Here is a 14209-nt window from a genome sequence, read left to right on the forward strand (position 1 = left end):
TCACAACGTCAGCTCTGTTTCCCTTTCCACAGATGCTGCTCGACCCGTTGGCTTTCTGCAGTATTCTCTGTGTTTATTAGGCACAAGTGCTGCTTTTCATTCAAGAACTTCAATCCCTGTCCTCTGGTAACTGACTCTGGTCAGTGGCAATTGGTTCTTCTGATCATTAAACTGCCCATTCCCACCGCTTCTTCCTCCATCGTGACCAACAGCCCCAGGAAATCTCCAGTTTTCCTTCTTTGCTCCAAAGCGAACATTCTCCACCTTGGGAATGTCTCCCCAAAATGGAAATTCCTCATCCCTGGACATGAGGCAAGGCGTACAATTGGAAGAGATTTTGGCAAAATATTGTCAGTTAGGAAATGGAAAAATGTTCAAATGTTCATGAAGCAACACAGAAATCCCAGTCTCCAGCTTTGTGAACCTTTAGAAACACTTTGCGAAGCGGATTTCGAGGAGAATGAAAGATGACCGGTCCGATTGAGCAGAGACAGTCCAGACACCGTCCCCTTGTTGACGAGGCCGGGAGGTTGACTCTGATGTTCTTGGCACATGAACTGATCTGAGACAATGAAAGAATTGTCGTTCCTGCACATCATGAATTCAAACCCCTTCTCCCCTGCGAGCCAACGAGAGAACTCGGGAACAGGCAAAACACTGAAAGGCTGGAAGGGCGACGGCCCCGGAGTAAGAAAGCTAGTTCCTCGTGACATGGATGTGTCTGCAGACTGTCCCCGGTATCTCCACAAGAGATCTCCCAGGCTTGATTATGGAAAAGTAAAACTGATAGACGACAATTGTAATTCTCGGCGGGGAGGCTGAATTATAAAATCACCAGGCGATGGTGCAGCCCAAGTCAGCGCCTGTCTCTGTGGCGCAATTGGTCAGCGCGTTCGGCTGTTAACCGAAAGGTTGGTGGTTCGAGCTGCCCTTCTTTGGCTTCGAAGCTGTGCGCTTTTAATGGCGTCAGGAAAATTTTCCCCCAACGGAAATCTTCTCCACAAAGGGGTTTCTGAATTGAATTGATGTCTAACGGAAGGGACTGCGTTTGCTGAGAAGACGAGACCAAAAGAGAAACTAGGCAGGTTTGACAGTACCTGTCGGTGAAAACACAATTTTGAAATGTTGCCTCTGATTCTCTTTCCACAGATGTTGCCTGACCTGCTGAGTTCCTCCTGCAATTTCTAACTGAAAGTTCATTTCATCTTTTGGGGTGAAACACCGAAATATCTGCAAACACCATGTGCCGATATTTAACCCTTTCGAATCACTGTGAAGTGATTGGATTCAAACAAACTCTGCGATGATTCACTCTTTCTCAGCTCCATAGGCAGACAGGCCTGGGAAGTCAAGCTGTCAGTGTGGTTCTGTATTCGTGGGCCGAGTGGTTAATGCGATGTACATGAAATCCATTGCGGTTTCCCCTCGCAGGTGTGAACCCTGCCGAGTACAAAATGAGAAATGTCGTCGAAAAGAAAGGGAGCTTGCTCCCCGGCTTCTTCTTTAAGATTCAAATCAGTGGAGGGGGAAAAATATTTCACTCAAATTGGGACTGGTGGGAATCTGCAACCCACTGCCTGTTCGGGTGGAACAAGCAGATACCCGCAGAGCTTCTTTTGAGGCTATGAGCAAAGTGTTTGGAAATGAGACTAGAAGAGTGAGGTGCTTGAAATCGTGATCGAAATGAAGCAGGCACCTGAGGACAAGGGTGTTTCCTTTGCCAGTGAAAGATACTGCTTCACCAAGTTGGGCCTGTGGAAGGGAATCAGTGACGGTGATTATCTTTGGTTGTTCGCCTTGTGAATGAACCCATTGCTGCGCATGTCCGTGCTAACGTCAGAACTCTGCAGCATGGTGGCGTGAGATACGCACAGGGCCGGGGCCAATGGATGATGCATCTGACTCCACCTCCCTGTTTGAAATGCAGCTCACAGCTTCTTCACACACCCCAATTAATCTTTCTCATTGTCCTGTAGCCGGCATACGGTTTGAATTCCCGATCTGCGGGAATGAGAATCCTTTCACTGTCTCGCGTCAGTAAATGTCCCTGAGAACATCTGAGTCAACTCACAGCGCAGTCATATGAGGGGAAGCTGAAATAGCCCCACATGCTGCTCACGGGCACATTTTATTCTCCCCAACTCAACGCCTCAAACACTGCGGCTCCTGGGAGTGGAAAAGAAACAATCACCAAAACCCAGTCCAAGCTCTGTGAATCTTCAGAAAATCAGCAAACGTTCATCCCTTCGGATTTTCTATCCTGGGCTGACAGGGATGGGTTTTGTCACTCTTTTCTAGGACATTGCAAGTGGATGTTTTGCAAACATGCACTACAATGCAATCTGATTAATCAGGACCTGGATGTTTTCGGTCTTTGAATGTATGTGTTGTGCTCCAGAACTTTGCTGTTCACAGTTTATAATACTTATCTTCCCAGTCCCCTGTATCACTTGTCGAAAATGTTTAATTTGTGTCTTGTAATCCTTTCACTGTCTGCTAATGAGGATAGCGTTTCCGTGTTTTACCTAAATTATCTTGACCTTGCATACCTCAAGCCTCAAGCGAATTTCACGAGAAACCTTCTCCAGTTCAAAAGCCAACTGTTCATGATGGCTCTGTTCCTTGTCACGTGTCCAATTTCAGATCGATGTTGTTAATGTCCCTTCTACTCCTTCAGATCCAGGTTTCGCTCACAGGGCTAGAACAGAACTGTCACCAAATACATTTACCAATCTACGTTCATCCTATCGATTGTATTAGCATCATCAACACTTCTCATCAAAATAACTCGAGAGACTTTCATCACAATTTTCTGTGAACAGTCATACATTAGCTTTGCTGAATGAACCCCAAATTTCTTGAAGTGGCTCCTTATTTTCGGCCCTGATTATTAATCTCTCTTCACATGGGAATGGATCCTTCCCAGCCGCTCTATCTCTCATCAATGTGTGTAGTTCAATTCGATCTCCCATCAGCCTCCTCTGTCCTGATCAAATCCAGGGCAACAGGAACCGTTGGGGCTATGGCGCGGACAGGACAATCCCAATACTCACCTTTCCTGTTAGAACTATTCCATGAGAAAGTTTAGACCACAACTTTGGGCGTGTAGTTGTGGCCGAACACTTAAGGTGTTGGCGTAGAGATCCTTTGAGGCTCCCCGCCCAGGGTGGTAACCTGCTGGCTATGATTTCTTCGCTGGCGATTTTAAATGACTTCCTGTTGGTTGCATTATCGCTCAAACTTCACAAAACCCGTCTCAATAAAGACCCGTTTTCTCATGTCTGGGAATTGATTGCCATGCAGGAAACTCGGGTTCTGAACAAACAACGTACCAGACTCACAACGTCAGCTCTGTTTCCCTTTCCACAGATGCTGCTCGACCCGTTGGCTTTCTGCAGTATTCTCTGTGTTTATTAGGCACAAGTGCTGCTTTTCATTCAAGAACTTCAATCCCTGTCCTCTGGTAACTGACTCTGGTCAGTGGCAATTGGTTCTTCTGATCATTAAACTGCCCATTCCCACCGCTTCTTCCTCCATCGTGACCAACAGCCCCAGGAAATCTCCAGTTTTCCTTCTTTGCTCCAAAGCGAACATTCTCCATCTTGGGAATGTCTCCCCAAAATGGAAATTCCTCATCCCTGGACATGAGGCAAGGCGTACAATTGGAAGAGATTTTGGCAAAATATTGTCAGTTAGGAAATGGAAAAATGTTCAAATGTTCATGAAGCAACACAGAAATCCCAGTCTCCAGCTTTGTGAACCTTTAGAAACACTTTGCGAAGCGGATTTCGAGGAGAATGAAAGATGACCGGTCCGATTGAGCAGAGACAGTCCAGACACCGTCCCCTTGTTGACGAGGCCGGGAGGTTGACTCTGATGTTCTTGGCACATGAACTGATCTGAGACAATGAAAGAATTGTCGTTCCTGCACATCATGAATTCAAACCCCTTCTCCCCTGCGAGCCAACGAGAGAACTCGGGAACAGGCAAAACACTGAAAGGCTGGAAGGGCGACGGCCCCGGAGTAAGAAAGCTAGTTCCTCGTGACATGGATGTGTCTGCAGACTGTCCCCGGTATCTCCACAAGAGATCTCCCAGGCTTGATTATGGAAAAGTAAAACTGATAGACGACAATTGTAATTCTCGGCGGGGAGGCTGAATTATAAAATCACCAGGCGATGGTGCAGCCCAAGTCAGCGCCTGTCTCTGTGGCGCAATTGGTCAGCGCGTTCGGCTGTTAACCGAGAGGTTGGTGGTTCGAGCCCACCCAGGGGCGGTGTGTTCGCTGCCCTTCTTTGGCTTCGAAGCTGTGCGCTTTTAATGGCGTCAGGAAAATTTTCCCCCAACGGAAATCTTCTCCACAAAGGGGTTTCTGAATTGAATTGATGTCTAACGGAAGGGACTGCGTTTGCTGAGAAGACGAGACCAAAAGAGAAACTAGGCAGGTTTGACAGTACCTGTCGGTGAAAACACAATTTTGAAATGTTGCCTCTGATTCTCTTTCCACAGATGTTGCCTGACCTGCTGAGTTCCTCCTGCAATTTCTAACTGAAAGTTCATTTCATCTTTTGGGGTGAAACACCGAAATATCTGCAAACACCATGTGCCGATATTTAACCCTTTCGAATCACTGTGAAGTGATTGGATTCAAACAAACTCTGCGATGATTCACTCTTTCTCAGCTCCATAGGCAGACAGGCCTGGGAAGTCAAGCTGTCAGTGTGGTTCTGTATTCGTGGGCCGAGTGGTTAATGCGATGTACATGAAATCCATTGCGGTTTCCCCTCGCAGGTGTGAACCCTGCCGAGTACAAAATGAGAAATGTCGTCGAAAAGAAAGGGAGCTTGCTCCCCGGCTTCTTCTTTAAGATTCAAATCAGTGGAGGGGGAAAAATATTTCACTCAAATTGGGACTGGTGGGAATCTGCAACCCACTGCCTGTTCGGGTGGAACAAGCAGATACCCGCAGAGCTTCTTTTGAGGCTATGAGCAAAGTGTTTGGAAATGAGACTAGAACAGTGAGGTGCTTGAAATCGTGATCGAAATGAAGCAGGCACCTGAGGACAAGGGTGTTTCCTTTGCCAGTGAAAGATACTGCTTCACCAAGTTGGGCCTGTGGAAGGGAATCAGTGACGGTGATTATCTTTGGTTGTTCGCCTTGTGAATGAACCCATTGCTGCGCATGTCCGTGCTAACGTCAGAACTCTGCAGCATGGTGGCGTGAGATACGCACAGGGCCGGGGCCAATGGATGATGCATCTGACTCCACCTCCCTGTTTGAAATGCAGCTCACAGCTTCTTCACACACCCCAATTAATCTTTCTCATTGTCCTGTAGCCGGCATACGGTTTGAATTCCCGATCTGCGGGAATGAGAATCCTTTCACTGTCTCGCGTCAGTAAATGTCCCTGAGAACATCTGAGTCAACTCACAGCGCAGTCATATGAGGGGAAGCTGAAATAGCCCCACATGCTGCTCACGGGCACATTTTATTCTCCCCAACTCAACGCCTCAAACACTGCGGCTCCTGGGAGTGGAAAAGAAACAATCACCAAAACCCAGTCCAAGCTCTGTGAATCTTCAGAAAATCAGCAAACGTTCATCCCTTCGGATTTTCTATCCTGGGCTGACAGGGATGGGTTTTGTCACTCTTTTGTAGGACATTGCAAGTGGATGTTTTGCAAACATGCACTACAATGCAATCTGATTAATCAGGACCTGGATGTTTTCGGTCTTTGAATGTATGTGTTGTGCTCCAGAACTTTGCTGTTCACAGTTTATAATACTTATCTTCCCAGTCCCCTGTATCACTTGTCGAAAATGTTTAATTTGTGTCTTGTAATCCTTTCACTGTCTGCTAATGAGGATAGCGTTTCCGTGTTTTACCTAAATTATCTTGACCTTGCATACCTCAAGCCTCAAGCGAATTTCACGAGAAACCTTCTCCAGTTCAAAAGCCAACTGTTCATGATGGCTCTGTTCCTTGTCACGTGTCCAATTTCAGATCGATGTTGTTAATGTCCCTTCTACTCCTTCAGATCCAGGTTTCGCTCACAGGGCTAGAACAGAACTGTCACCAAATACATTTACCAATCTACGTTCATCCTATCGATTGTATTAGCATCATCAACACTTCTCATCAAAATAACTCGAGAGACTTTCATCACAATTTTCTGTGAACAGTCATACATTAGCTTTGCTGAATGAACCCCAAATTTCTTGAAGTGGCTCCTTATTTTCGGCCCTGATTATTAATCTCTCTACGCATGGGAATGGATCCTTCCCAGCCGCTCTATCTCTCATCAATGTGTGTAGTTCAATTCGATCTCCCATCAGCCTCCTCTGTCCTGATCAAATCCAGGGCAACAGGAACCGTTGGGGCTATGGCGCGGACAGGACAATCCCAATACTCACCTTTCCTGTTAGAACTATTCCATGAGAAAGTTTAGACCACAACTTTGGGCGTGTAGTTGTGGCCGAACACTTAAGGTGTTGGCGTAGAGATCCTTTGGGGCTCCCCGCCCAGGGTGGTAACCTGCTGGCTATGATTTCTTCGCTGGCGATTTTAAATGACTTCCTGTTGGTTGCATTATCGCTCAAACTTCACAAAACCCGTCTCAATAAAGACCCGTTTTCTCATGTCTGGGAATTGATTGCCATGCAGGAAACTCGGGTTCTGAACAAACAACGTACCAGACTCACAACGTCAGCTCTGTTTCCCTTTCCACAGATGCTGCTCGACCCGTTGGCTTTCTGCAGTATTCTCTGTGTTTATTAGGCACAAGTGCTGCTTTTCATTCAAGAACTTCAATCCCTGTCCTCTGGTAACTGACTCTGGTCAGTGGCAATTGGTTCTTCTGATCATTAAACTGCCCATTCCCAACGCTTCTTCCTCCATCGTGACCAACAGCCCCAGGAAATCTCCAGTTTTCCTTCTTTGCTCCAAAGCGAACATTCTCCATCTTGGGAATGTCTCCCCAAAATGGAAATTCCTCATCCCTGGACATGAGGCAAGGCGTACAATTGGAAGAGATTTTGGCAAAATATTGTCAGTTAGGAAATGGAAAAATGTTCAAATGTTCATGAAGCAACACAGAAATCCCAGTCTCCAGCTTTGTGAACCTTTAGAAACACTTTGCGAAGCGGATTTCGAGGAGAATGAAAGATGACCGGTCCGATTGAGCAGAGACAGTCCAGACACCGTCCCCTTGTTGACGAGGCCGGGAGGTTGACTCTGATGTTCTTGGCACATGAACTGATCTGAGACAATGAAAGAATTGTCGTTCCTGCACATCATGAATTCAAACCCCTTCTCCCCTGCGAGCCAACGAGAGAACTCGGGAACAGGCAAAACACTGAAAGGCTGGAAGGGCGACGGCCCCGGAGTAAGAAAGCTAGTTCCTCGTGACATGGATGTGTCTGCAGACTGTCCCCGGTATCTCCACAAGAGATCTCCCAGGCTTGATTATGGAAAAGTAAAACTGATAGACGACAATTGTAATTCTCGGCGGGGAGGCTGAAGTATAAAATCACCAGGCGATGGTGCAGCCCAAGTCAGCGCCTGTCTCTGTGGCGCAATTGGTCAGCGCGTTCGGCTGTTAACCGAAAGGTTGGTGGTTCGAGCCCACCCAGGGGCGGTGTGTTCGCTGCCCTTCTTTGGCTTCGAAGCTGTGCGCTTTTAATGGCGTCAGGAAAATTTTCCCCCAACGGAAATCTTCTCCACAAAGGGGTTTCTGAATTGAATTGATGTCTAACGGAAGGGACTGCGTTTGCTGAGAAGACGAGACCAAAACAGAAACTAGGCAGGTTTGACAGTACCTGTCGGTGAAAACACAATTTTGAAATGTTGCCTCTGATTCTCTTTCCACAGATGTTGCCTGACCTGCTGAGTTCCTCCTGCAATTTCTAACTGAAAGTTCATTTCATCTTTTGGGGTGAAACACCGAAATATCTGCAAACACCATGTGCCGATATTTAACCCTTTCGAATCACTGTGAAGTGATTGGATTCAAACAAACTCTGCGATGATTCACTCTTTCTCAGCTCCATAGGCAGACAGGCCTGGGAAGTCAAGCTGTCAGTGTGGTTCTGTATTCGTGGGCCGAGTGGTTAATGCGATGTACATGAAATCCATTGCGGTTTCCCCTCGCAGGTGTGAACCCTGCCGAGTACAAAATGAGAAATGTCGTCGAAAAGAAAGGGAGCTTGCTCCCCGGCTTCTTCTTTAAGATTCAAATCAGTGGAGGGGGAAAAATATTTCACTCAAATTGGGACTGGTGGGAATCTGCAACCCACTGCCTGTTCGGGTGGAACAAGCAGATACCCGCAGAGCTTCTTTTGAGGCTATGAGCAAAGTGTTTGGAAATGAGACTAGAAGAGTGAGGTGCTTGAAATCGTGATCGAAATGAAGCAGGCACCTGAGGACAAGGGTGTTTCCTTTGCCAGTGAAAGATACTGCTTCACCAAGTTGGGCCTGTGGAAGGGAATCAGTGACGGTGATTATCTTTGGTTGTTCGCCTTGTGAATGAACCCATTGCTGCGCATGTCCGTGCTAACGTCAGAACTCTGCAGCATGGTGGCGTGAGATACGCACAGGGCGGGGCCAATGGATGATGCATCTGACTCCACCTCCCTGTTTGAAATGCAGCTCACAGCTTCTTCACACACCCCAATTAATCTTTCTCATTGTCCTGTAGCCGGCATACGGTTTGAATTCCCGATCTGCGGGAATGAGAATCCTTTCACTGTCTCGCGTCAGTAAATGTCCCTGAGAACATCTGAGTCAACTCACAGCGCAGTCATATGAGGGGAAGCTGAAATAGCCCCACATGCTGCTCACGGGCACATTTTATTCTCCCCAACTCAACGCCTCAAACACTGCGGCTCCTGGGAGTGGAAAAGAAACAATCACCAAAACCCAGTCCAAGTTCTGTGAATCTTCAGAAAATCAGCAAACGTTCATCCCTTCGGATTTTCTATCCTGGGCTGACAGGGATGGGTTTTGTCACTCTTTTGTAGGACATTGCAAGTGGATGTTTTGCAAACATGCACTACAATGCAATCTGATTAATCAGGACCTGGATGTTTTCGGTCTTTGAATGTATGTGTTGTGCTCCAGAACTTTGCTGTTCACAGTTTATAATACTTATCTTCCCAGTCCCCTGTATCACTTGTCGAAAATGTTTAATTTGTGTCTTGTAATCCTTTCACTGTCTGCTAATGAGGATAGCGTTTCCGTGTTTTACCTACATTATCTTGACCTTGCATACCTCAAGCCTCAAGCGAATTTCACGAGAAACCTTCTCCAGTTCAAAAGCCAACTGTTCATGATGGCTCTGTTCCTTGTCACGTGTCCAATTTCAGATCGATGTTGTTAATGTCCCTTCTACTCCTTCAGATCCAGGTTTCGCTCACAGGGCTAGAACAGAACTGTCACCAAATACATTTACCAATCTACGTTCATCCTATCGATTGTATTAGCATCATCAACACTTCTCATCAAAATAACTCGAGAGACTTTCATCACAATTTTCTGTGAACAGTCATACATTAGCTTTGCTGAATGAACCCCAAATTTCTTGAAGTGGCTCCTTATTTTCGGCCCTGATTATTAATCTCTCTACGCATGGGAATGGATCCTTCCCAGCCGCTCTATCTCTCATCAATGTGTGTAGTTCAATTCGATCTCCCATCAGCCTCCTCTGTCCTGATCAAATCCAGGGCAACAGGAACCGTTGGGGCTATGGCGCGGACAGGACAATCCCAATACTCACCTTTCCTGTTAGAACTATTCCATGAGAAAGTTTAGACCACAACTTTGGGCGTGTAGTTGTGGCCGAACACTTAAGGTGTTGGCGTAGAGATCCTTTGGGGCTCCCCGCCCAGGGTGGTAACCTGCTGGCTATGATTTCTTCGCTGGCGATTTTAAATGACTTCCTGTTGGTTGCATTATCGCTCAAACTTCACAAAACCCGTCTCAATAAAGACCCGTTTTCTCATGTCTGGGAATTGATTGCCATGCAGGAAACTCGGGTTCTGAACAAACAACGTACCAGACTCACAACGTCAGCTCTGTTTCCCTTTCCACAGATGCTGCTCGACCCGTTGGCTTTCTGCAGTATTCTCTGTGTTTATTAGGCACAAGTGCTGCTTTTCATTCAAGAACTTCAATCCCTGTCCTCTGGTAACTGACTCTGGTCAGTGGCAATTGGTTCTTCTGATCATTAAACTGCCCATTCCCACCGCTTCTTCCTCCATCGTGACCAACAGCCCCAGGAAATCTCCAGTTTTCCTTCTTTGCTCCAAAGCGAACATTCTCCATCTTGGGAATGTCTCCCCAAAATGGAAATTCCTCATCCCTGGACATGAGGCAAGGCGTACAATTGGAAGAGATTTTGGCAAAATATTGTCAGTTAGGAAATGGAAAAATGTTCAAATGTTCATGAAGCAACACAGAAATCCCAGTCTCCAGCTTTGTGAACCTTTAGAAACACTTTGCGAAGCGGATTTCGAGGAGAATGAAAGATGACCGGTCCGATTGAGCAGAGACAGTCCAGACACCGTCCCCTTGTTGACGAGGCCGGGAGGTTGACTCTGATGTTCTTGGCACATGAACTGATCTGAGACAATGAAAGAATTGTCGTTCCTGCACATCATGAATTCAAACCCCTTCTCCCCTGCGAGCCAACGAGAGAACTCGGGAACAGGCAAAACACTGAAAGGCTGGAAGGGCGACGGCCCCGGAGTAAGAAAGCTAGTTCCTCGTGACATGGATGTGTCTGCAGACTGTCCCCGGTATCTCCACAAGAGATCTCCCAGGCTTGATTATGGAAAAGTAAAACTGATAGACGACAATTGTAATTCTCGGCGGGGAGGCTGAAGTATAAAATCACCAGGCGATGGTGCAGCCCAAGTCAGCGCCTGTCTCTGTGGCGCAATTGGTCAGCGCGTTCGGCTGTTAACCGAAAGGTTGGTGGTTCGAGCCCACCCAGGGGCGGTGTGTTCGCTGCCCTTCTTTGGCTTCGAAGCTGTGCGCTTTTAATGGCGTCAGGAAAATTTTCCCCCAACGGAAATCTTCTCCACAAAGGGGTTTCTGAATTGAATTGATGTCTAACGGAAGGGACTGCGTTTGCTGAGAAGACGAGACCAAAAGAGAAACTAGGCAGGTTTGACAGTACCTGTCGGTGAAAACACAATTTTGAAATGTTGCCTCTGATTCTCTTTCCACAGATGTTGCCTGACCTGCTGAGTTCCTCCTGCAATTTCTAACTGAAAGTTCATTTCATCTTTTGGGGTGAAACACCGAAATATCTGCAAACACCATGTGCCGATATTTAACCCTTTCGAATCACTGTGAAGTGATTGGATTCAAACAAACTCTGCGATGATTCACTCTTTCTCAGCTCCATAGGCAGACAGGCCTGGGAAGTCAAGCTGTCAGTGTGGTTCTGTATTCGTGGGCCGAGTGGTTAATGCGATGTACATGAAATCCATTGCGGTTTCCCCTCGCAGGTGTGAACCCTGCCGAGTACAAAATGAGAAATGTCGTCGAAAAGAAAGGGAGCTTGCTCCCCGGCTTCTTCTTTAAGATTCAAATCAGTGGAGGGGGAAAAATATTTCACTCAAATTGGGACTGGTGGGAATCTGCAACCCACTGCCTGTTCGGGTGGAACAAGCAGATACCCTCAGAGCTTCTTTTGAGGCTATGAGCAAAGTGTTTGGAAATGAGACTAGAAGAGTGAGGTGCTTGAAATCGTGATCGAAATGAAGCAGGCACCTGAGGACAAGGGTGTTTCCTTTGCCAGTGAAAGATACTGCTTCACCAAGTTGGGCCTGTGGAAGGGAATCAGTGACGGTGATTATCTTTGGTTGTTCGCCTTGTGAATGAACCCATTGCTGCGCATGTCCGTGCTAACGTCAGAACTCTGCAGCATGGTGGCGTGAGATACGCACGGGGCCGGGGCCAATGGATGATGCATCTGACTCCACCTCCCTGTTTGAAATGCAGCTCACAGCTTCTTCACACACCCCAATTAATCTTTCTCATTGTCCTGTAGCCGGCATACGGTTTGAATTCCCGATCTGCGGGAATGAGAATCCTTTCACTGTCTCGCGTCAGTAAATGTCCCTGAGAACATCTGAGTCAACTCACAGCGCAGTCATATGAGGGGAAGCTGAAATAGCCCCACATGCTGCTCACGGGCACATTTTATTCTCCCCAACTCAACGCCTCAAACACTGCGGCTCCTGGGAGTGGAAAAGAAACAATCACCAAAACCCAGTCCAAGCTCTGTGAATCTTCAGAAAATCAGCAAACGTTCATCCCTTCGGATTTTCTATCCTGGGCTGACAGGGATGGGTTTTGTCACTCTTTTCTAGGACATTGCAAGTGGATGTTTTGCAAACATGCACTACAATGCAATCTGATTAATCAGGACCTGGATGTTTTCGGTCTTTGAATGTATGTGTTGTGCTCCAGAACTTTGCTGTTCACAGTTTATAATACTTATCTTCCCAGTCCCCTGTATCACTTGTCGAAAATGTTTAATTTGTGTCTTGTAATCCTTTCACTGTCTGCTAATGAGGATAGCGTTTCCGTGTTTTACCTAAATTATCTTGACCTTGCATACCTCAAGCCTCAAGCGAATTTCACGAGAAACCTTCTCCAGTTCAAAAGCCAACTGTTCATGATGGCTCTGTTCCTTGTCACGTGTCCAATTTCAGATCGATGTTGTTAATGTCCCTTCTACTCCTTCAGATCCAGGTTTCGCTCACAGGGCTAGAACAGAACTGTCACCAAATACATTTACCAATCTACGTTCATCCTATCGATTGTATTAGCATCATCAACACTTCTCATCAAAATAACTCGAGAGACTTTCATCACAATTTTCTGTGAACAGTCATACATTAGCTTTGCTGAATGAACCCCAAATTTCTTGAAGTGGCTCCTTATTTTCGGCCCTGATTATTAATCTCTCTACGCATGGGAATGGATCCTTCCCAGCCGCTCTATCTCTCATCAATGTGTGTAGTTCAATTCGATCTCCCATCAGCCTCCTCTGTCCTGATCAAATCCAGGGCAACAGGAACCGTTGGGGCTATGGCGCGGACAGGACAATGCCAATACTCACCTTTCCTGTTAGAACTATTCCATGAGAAAGTTTAGACCACAACTTTGGGCGTGTAGTTGTGGCCGAACACTTAAGGTGTTGGCGTAGAGATCCTTTGGGGCTCCCCGCCCAGGGTGGTAACCTGCTGGCTATGATTTCTTCGCTGGCGATTTTAAATGACTTCCTGTTGGTTGCATTATCGCTCAAACTTCACAAAACCCGTCTCAATAAAGACCCGTTTTCTCATGTCTGGGAATTGATTGCCATGCAGGAAACTCGGGTTCTGAACAAACAACGTACCAGACTCACAACGTCAGCTCTGTTTCCCTTTCCACAGATGCTGCTCGACCCGTTGGCTTTCTGCAGTATTCTCTGTGTTTATTAGGCACAAGTGCTGCTTTTCATTCAAGAACTTCAATCCCTGTCCTCTGGTAACTGACTCTGGTCAGTGGCAATTGGTTCTTCTGATCATTAAACTGCCCATTCCCACCGCTTCTTCCTCCATCGTGACCAACAGCCCCAGGAAATCTCCAGTTTTCCTTCTTTGCTCCAAAGCGAACATTCTCCATCTTGGGAATGTCTCCCCAAAATGGAAATTCCTCATCCCTGGACATGAGGCAAGGCGTACAATTGGAAGAGATTTTGGCAAAATATTGTCAGTTAGGAAATGGAAAAATGTTCAAATGTTCATGAAGCAACACAGAAATCCCAGTCTCCAGCTTTGTGAACCTTTAGAAACACTTTGCGAAGCGGATTTCGAGGAGAATGAAAGATGACCGGTCCGATTGAGCAGAGACAGTCCAGACACCGTCCCCTTGTTGACGAGGCCGGGAGGTTGACTCTGATGTTCTTGGCACATGAACTGATCTGAGACAATGAAAGAATTGTCGTTCCTGCACATCATGAATTCAAACCCCTTCTCCCCTGCGAGCCAACGAGAGAACTCGGGAACAGGCAAAACACTGAAAGGCTGGAAGGGCGACGGCCCCGGAGTAAGAAAGCTAGTTCCTCGTGACATGGATGTGTCTGCAGACTGTCCCCGGTATCTCCACAAGAGATCTCCCAGGCTTGATTATGGAAAAGTAAAACTGATAGACG

The 14209-nt window shown here is 46.7% G+C and overlaps 1 protein-coding gene and 3 non-coding genes across 4 annotated transcripts in view; all 4 read left to right on the forward strand.

Annotated features, from left to right (window-relative positions):
- The window catches only part of LOC140460300 (uncharacterized), a 749266-nt gene that overhangs the window by 262760 nt on the left and 472297 nt on the right, over positions 1–14209 (forward strand). The window lies entirely within an intron of this gene.
- trnan-guu (transfer RNA asparagine (anticodon GUU)) lies at positions 4203–4276 on the forward strand. Its single transcript has one exon. It is a non-coding gene; the product is annotated as a tRNA-Asn (tRNA).
- On the forward strand, positions 7563–7636 carry trnan-guu (transfer RNA asparagine (anticodon GUU)). The gene has a single exon. It is a non-coding gene; the product is annotated as a tRNA-Asn (tRNA).
- On the forward strand, positions 10922–10995 carry trnan-guu (transfer RNA asparagine (anticodon GUU)). Its single transcript has one exon. It is a non-coding gene; the product is annotated as a tRNA-Asn (tRNA).

The sequence above is a fragment of the Chiloscyllium punctatum genome, chromosome 36, assembly GCF_047496795.1.
Source record: "Chiloscyllium punctatum isolate Juve2018m chromosome 36, sChiPun1.3, whole genome shotgun sequence".
NCBI lineage: Eukaryota > Metazoa > Chordata > Chondrichthyes > Orectolobiformes > Hemiscylliidae > Chiloscyllium > Chiloscyllium punctatum.